Source organism: Ursus arctos, unplaced genomic scaffold (genome assembly GCF_023065955.2).
Source record: "Ursus arctos isolate Adak ecotype North America unplaced genomic scaffold, UrsArc2.0 scaffold_18, whole genome shotgun sequence".
Classification (NCBI taxonomy): domain Eukaryota; kingdom Metazoa; phylum Chordata; class Mammalia; order Carnivora; family Ursidae; genus Ursus; species Ursus arctos.
The window spans coordinates 24,258,544-24,264,944 of NW_026622852.1; the positions used below are offsets into that span (position 1 = coordinate 24,258,544).

A 6,401-nucleotide genomic window follows, 5' to 3' on the forward strand; every position below is an offset into this window, starting at 1 on the left:
CTGTCCCAAGCCATTGGAAGTGCAGTGGGTAGACAGGATCTGAGAGGCTGGGAGAGTCTCCCAGTGTCATGTGGCATCTTAGCACAGTCAAGCCTCCAGCCCATCCCAGGACCATCTCAGAGGATAGCTCACTTGGGGAAAGGAACAGAGCAGTTGTGAAGCTGCTCTGGCAAGGGCTGGGGCTTTCAGTCACCTCCCCGCTTTCGGTCACCCCAGGCTTGATGCAAGGGTGAGGGAGTCCAAAATACTCATGCACCCAAAATTTGCCAAGAATCTCTTCTGATAGTAGGTAACAGCTTTTGAGCACTTACTATGCACCAAGCACTGTGCTCATCTATTCCTCAAAGACCCTTGAAGTATGTATTTTTTTAATTTTTTAAAATATTTTATTTGTCAGAGAGAACACAAGCAGGGAGAGCGACAGGCAGAGGGAAAAGCAGGCTCCTCGCCGAGCAAGGAGGCCAGTGTGGGACTCGATCCCAGGACCCTGTGATCATGACCTAAGCCGAAGGCAGACGCTTAACCAACTGAGCCACCAAGGCGTCCATATATATATATATATATATATATATATATATATATATATATATATATTAATATATATATATATATATTTAATATATATATTAAAGATCCATTTATTTATTTTAGAGAGAAAGTACGCGTGCAAGTGTGGGGAGGGGGAGAGAGAGACTCTCAAGCAGACTTCCCACTGAGTGCGGAGCCCAACACAGAGCTTGATCCAGCGGCATTGAGATCACGATCTAAGCCGAAACCGAAAGTTATATGCTCAACCAATGGCGTCACCCAGGTACCCCTGAAGTATATATTACTATCTCCATTTTACCAATGGGAAACTAAAGGTTAGGTCACTTGCCCAAGACCATTCTGAGTAATTGGGGATCTGAAATTCCTGTAAGGCCAGACTCCAAAACCTATGTCCTCCACTACACACAGACAACAGGGACAGCTCACACAGTTTATCTTGGAGTTGCTGGGACTGCATTGTCTGGCAGGTCAGGATAGGTGGGATGGAAGTTTATACTGTGTCCTAATGTAGAGAACACCAGCAACCCCCAGAAGATGCGACTTTTCCTAGAATGGCCACTAGGGGGAAGTATGTATCCCCAAAACAGGAGCCTGGGAAGGAGTGGGGTAGTGCTTCCACTTTGCCTCAAAAAAGCTCTTACTTAGAACTTTTTAGTAGAGTTTATAACCAGGATCTTTAAAAATTATCACCTCTCCATTTTGTTTTCTTTAAAATACTGTTTTGTTTGTTGACATAAACAGTGTAAGCACATGGGGAAAAAACATAAGTCACGCAGATATCTGAAGCAAGAATATCCCAGGCAGAGGGAACAGCCATTGCAAAGTCTCAACGGTGAAAACATGCCATGTACCTTCGAAGGAACAGCAAAGCCATCCAGCTACAGGGGAATAAATAGGGAGAGAACAGCAGGGGCTTGGAGGCCATTGGAAGACTTAGGGCAGAGGAGTGAAGGTTATGATTTGGCTTATTTTTTTAAAGGAACACTCCAGCTGATGTATTGAGACTAGACTATAGGGGCAAGTCAGAGCAAAAAGGCTGGAAGATGATCAGAAGACCACTTCTGTAATCCAAGAGAGGTGAGAGTGGCTCAAACTCTGGTGATGGTGGTGGGGTGATGAGAAATGGTTGGTTTCTAGATAATTTTGCAGGTAATACCTATAGGGTTTGCTAACAGCTGGGATGTGGGTGGGGTGTGAGAGAGAATGGAGTCAGGGACGACTTCAAAGATTTTGGCCTGAGCGATGGGAAAATTGCATTTGCCATTTACTGAGGTGGGAAAGAGTGTGGGAGGAGCAGGCTTGAGGGATGAAAATCTGTCCAGTGGGCGGTTGTACATGGGAGTCTAAAGTCTGGAAACAGGATTGGACAGGAGATCTAATTTGGGGAGCTTTTGGCATGTAATGGTATTTACAGGCTGGTAAGGTCACGTTGGGAAGGAGGGTGAAAGAGAAGAGGTCCAAGGACTGTGCCCTGGATACTCCATCATCTAGAGGGTGGGGAGCTGAGGACAGGGCAGGAGTCAGACATTTCCAGAGCCGGAGCTGGGGGTTGAAGTTGGACTCAGTGCTACAGGGAAGTCCTGTGTGGTGGGGGTCTCTGGAGTTGTCCTCCTTGTTGCCTAGGAGAGTCTGGGCTTCTCTTGCTTGCCCTGACCCATCAGAACCTTTGAGAGAAGGGACTGGCCCCATGGTACAAGTCAGTTAAGGCACCAGTGTATTTGGGTTCCTGGGGCCAGGAGAGATCATGGGGCTTGGCTGCCTCCTCCCCTTTAGCCATCTCTTAAACACGGGTGCTCCCTAGGACTCCATCGTGTCTCCCTGGGCCACCTCATCCATCTGCAAGCCTTCACATGCCACTCTGGGCTTAAAAGCTCTATCTCTAGCCCAGCCTGTGTCTATCCCTGGATGCCCCACAAGCACGTCCAGTTCAGCATCTCCAACCTCCAAACTGTCTCCTGGTATATCCACTATCTTCCAGTCTCCCCTACCCCCGCACTGAGTCTCCGTTAGGAGTTCATCTTCTCCCTAATGTCCTTGACCTGGGGCCAGAGGCCAGAATAGAGGTGGGGGTTCTGGGGCAATGGGGAGGACAGGAACACACTCTTGCTGGCCCTGGCTGGGCTGTGACCCCCATCTGAGGAATCCTTATCAGCCAATGGGAATTTGGTTGGGTTCCTGGAGGACTCAAAGTCTCAGTCCTAGATTTATGGCCTCCTCTGTGTGCCTGGGTGTACCTGGCTCTGAGCTGTGTGTCTTCTCTCTCTGCCCCGACCCAGCCTATGAACCTCCAGCCGCCCTCATCAAGACCCCCCACTGGTCCCATAGCATGAGCATCCCCTCCAGAAGCCCCTGGACACACCCTCCAGCACCCACCTACCGTCTTGACTCCTGAGCACAGACATGGGGGAGACCATGACCTCTGGCAAACTCTTCCTCACCTTGCTTCATCACAGCAAAATGCCAATGGCAAACCTGAAACCTGAAGCGCCTCACTCCTCTGAGCCTCATCATCCGCATTTTACAGATGAGGAAACTAAGGCCCAGAGAGGTTCAAAAACATGCCAAAGCTCAGTGGAGGGCACTTGAGTGTTTGGGGTTATTTGTTCATTAGGGGTCTTTGTTTCTCTGGTGTTTCATTATTTTAACTGTACCTGTATGTTACATATGCAAGTTTATGGGATGTATTTCACAATTTAGAGATCAAACAAACAAACAAAAAAACTAGCCAAGGCCATATTGGTAAGGACTGGAATCCCTACTGTCTACCCCTTACCAAGCCAATCTCCCCAGGCCTCAGCTTCCTTGGATGTAAGATGGGCATGATGATGTGAGGACCACAGGAGGGTGTAGAGTGGTAACAGCAAACACACTGCCCACATGCCAGACAGAGCACATTTTCTCTTCCCAGCAGCCTTGTGAGGTGGGAGCTATTATTATCCTGTCTTATCTAAAGTCATCCGGCTAGTGAGTGGTAGAGCCAGCATTTGCATCTAGCCTGGCTGCCCTCTTTGTAGTCTCAAGGGCCACAGTAGGGCCCTGCGGCACCCAGGAGAGCGGGGTCATACCTCTTTTCCACTTCAGGGTCAGCACAGAGGTAGATGCATAGTCACTATTAGGCTGCACAGCTGTGAGGGCTTACAGCCTCCTCCCGCTGAGGGCATCAACACCCCAGCCTGGCCCAAGATGGCTGCTCCCATCTCCCTGGGCTGTAGGACCCCATCTGAGGGAGGAGACAGACTAGCCAGACCAAAGTGCTGCCTGTGGGTGCCTGTCCCTTGGAGGCCCTGAGTGGGAGTGGGAGAGCAGGCAAGGACAGGGAGTGAGGGGCTCTCCCTAAGCCAGGACTACCAGGCTGAGGACCAGACCTTTATCTGCAAAGCCCTGGAGTGGCCTGGCCTGGGGCTGGGAGTTTTTCCTCCCCTATCCTGTCCCCGTTTCAACCACAGCCTTAGTTGGGGTTGGGGGAAGGGAAGTGAGGTCATGACATGAAACTGCAAAGTACTGGAAGAAGTCAGAGCTGAGGGGCTCCCCTCAGACACCAACAAATCCAAGCCTCAATGCACAGGCAGGGAAACTGAGACCCAGAGAGGGGAGGGGTTCTGTCCAGGTCACACAGCCAGTCTGTGTTGGGCCAGGGCCTGGAAGAATGAAAGCAGAGACAGGAATTCCATGACTCATATCCCAGCCTGGCTCCCAGAGCTAAACAGATGTGTCTCCTGGATCCAGCCAGGGTGTGGTTACAGGAGAGACTGTGCATGCACGTGCTTGTGTGTGTGACAGACAGACAGACAGCAGAGCTAGAAGCCAGGGACCCACAAGGCGCTGTGACGCCCACCCCACCCCATCCAACTTCTTTCCTTCCTTCCCTCCTGCCAACTGCCTGCCTGCAGTGAGACCTGCCTTCTCTCTTCCAGAGACCTCCCTTACCTCTGCCTCAGGCCTTGGCCTTGCCTCTCCCCTGGGCCTGGTCTCAGTTCACCTTAACTTACTTGCCTGACCTCTTCTTCCACTCTTCCCTCCCTTTGTCCATTCCAACAGTGGCCCCTGCACACTCCCACCTGAGGGCCGTTAAGCGGCTGTTCCCACAGCCTGGCTTGCTCCTCTCCCAGATGTTCACGTGGCTCACTCCCTCACCATTCAGGTCTTTATGCAAAGTCACCTTCTCAGTGAGGTCTTTGGTCTTTACAGCCCCACATACTTCCTATCCCTCTTTCCTGCTTTTCCTCCTTAGTATGTATAACTAACGCACTGTGTGTTTTGCACAGAATGTCAGTTCTATGAGAACAAGAACTTCAACTTCTTTTTTGTGCCTATATTCCCTGCACCAAAATGTTGTCTGGCATGTTGTAGAATTTCAACCAACTTCTGCCAAGAGAATGAAAGGGGTCTGTACACAGAAACACTCTGTGACCATGGTCAGGGCTCATCTGAGCCTGACATTGGGATCAGAATCTACAGGGTGTTATGGGCAATGGGCCTAGAGCGTGTCTGTGGCAGAGCAGTAGCCAGCAGGCAGGTTCTGGATGGACCCACTGCCCTCCCTCCAAGTCCACCTCCCATGGACATGAGGGGGACAGAAAGCTAAAGAGGTCAACAAGGGGGTTAGGAGAGGAGGAGCCAGAACCCTGGGGCCCATATACACCTCTCCCACCTGTAACTGAGGCCCTAGCGTCACTCTGCTCTGGAATGTCAGGAATGGGAAAGGCCACCCTCCTTGTGTTCACCAGGCCACTGAGGCTGAGAGAGAGGAAGAGGCTTGTCCAGGGTCACAGAGGGAGGCAGCTGGCTGGGACTTCCAGCTGTGGACCCTTCCCTCATCACTCCCAGGCCTGGTTCTCTGGCTCAGCTCCTCCCACTGTGAGATGTCAGACATACTCAAGCCTCTCCCCTTCGTCCCTGGACCCCCGTCATTAGCCCATTCCATATCTTTCACTTCCCATCACCTGTACTCATGCTGTGGCTATTTCTTCATCATCTTTTAAAATAGAGGATACCTATAAATGAATATATATCAGTTATATGTTATAAAGCACAATCTTTTAACAAACCCGTAAACTGACCTCCAACCCAGAACTAGAAAACTAATAGTTTACACTGCTCCATGTTCTTCCCCTCTCTCATCTCCCATTTCCGTCTCCCTGGAGGAACCATCCCTTCTTTTTTTTTTTTTTTTTAAGATTTTATTTTTATTTTTATTTTTTTAAGATTTTATTTAAGTAATCTCTACACCCAATGTGGGGCTTAAACTCACACCTCCAAGATTAAGAATCACGCACTCCACCAACTGAGCCAGCCAGGCACCCACATCCCTTCTTTTTTTTAAGCAGTTTTGTCCAGGGATGCCTGGGTGGCTCGGTGGGTTGGGCGTCTGCCTTGGCTCAGGTCATGATCCCAGGGTCCTGGGATTGAGTCCTGCATCGGGATCCTTGCTCAGAGGGGAGCCTGCTTCTCCCTCTGCCTCTCCCCTCGCTCATGCTCACTTGCCCTCACAAAAATAAATAAATAAAATCTTTAAAAAAATTAAGTAGTGTTATCACATATGTATACCCAAAGAATAAATTCTCTTTTGCTTGTTTTTCAATGATAGTACTGGTGTCCTACTGTATCCAGTCTACTGCATTGGTGTTTATGCCTCCACACTTTTTCCATGTTGTTACAGGAAGCTGTTGTGCCTAGTTTCCGCTGGTGTATCATGTCCTGGTGTATGTGACTGTACGGCAAGGTAAGTATCTGCTCCCCTACTGATGGACATTGTCTTTGTTTCCAGGGCCCCGTGATCACCCACCTTGCACCCCTCCTGGGTCAGGTGCCCACTCCACACCTCCCAACCATGCTCCCAGCTGTGCTTGCAG

At 49.9% G+C, this 6,401-nt stretch overlaps 1 long non-coding RNA gene across 3 annotated transcripts in view; it reads left to right on the top strand.

Moving 5' to 3' along the window:
• The first annotated feature begins 6,205 nt into the window (after positions 1 to 6,205).
• Positions 6,206 to 6,401, top strand: part of LOC113260524 (uncharacterized) — a 44,368-nt gene continuing 44,172 nt past the window's right edge. For all 3 annotated transcript variants that reach the window (XR_008959898.1, XR_008959899.1, XR_003317978.4), the window contains exon 1: positions 6,206 to 6,271. This is a non-coding gene — a long non-coding RNA (uncharacterized LOC113260524). The remainder of the gene's footprint in view (positions 6,272 to 6,401) is intronic.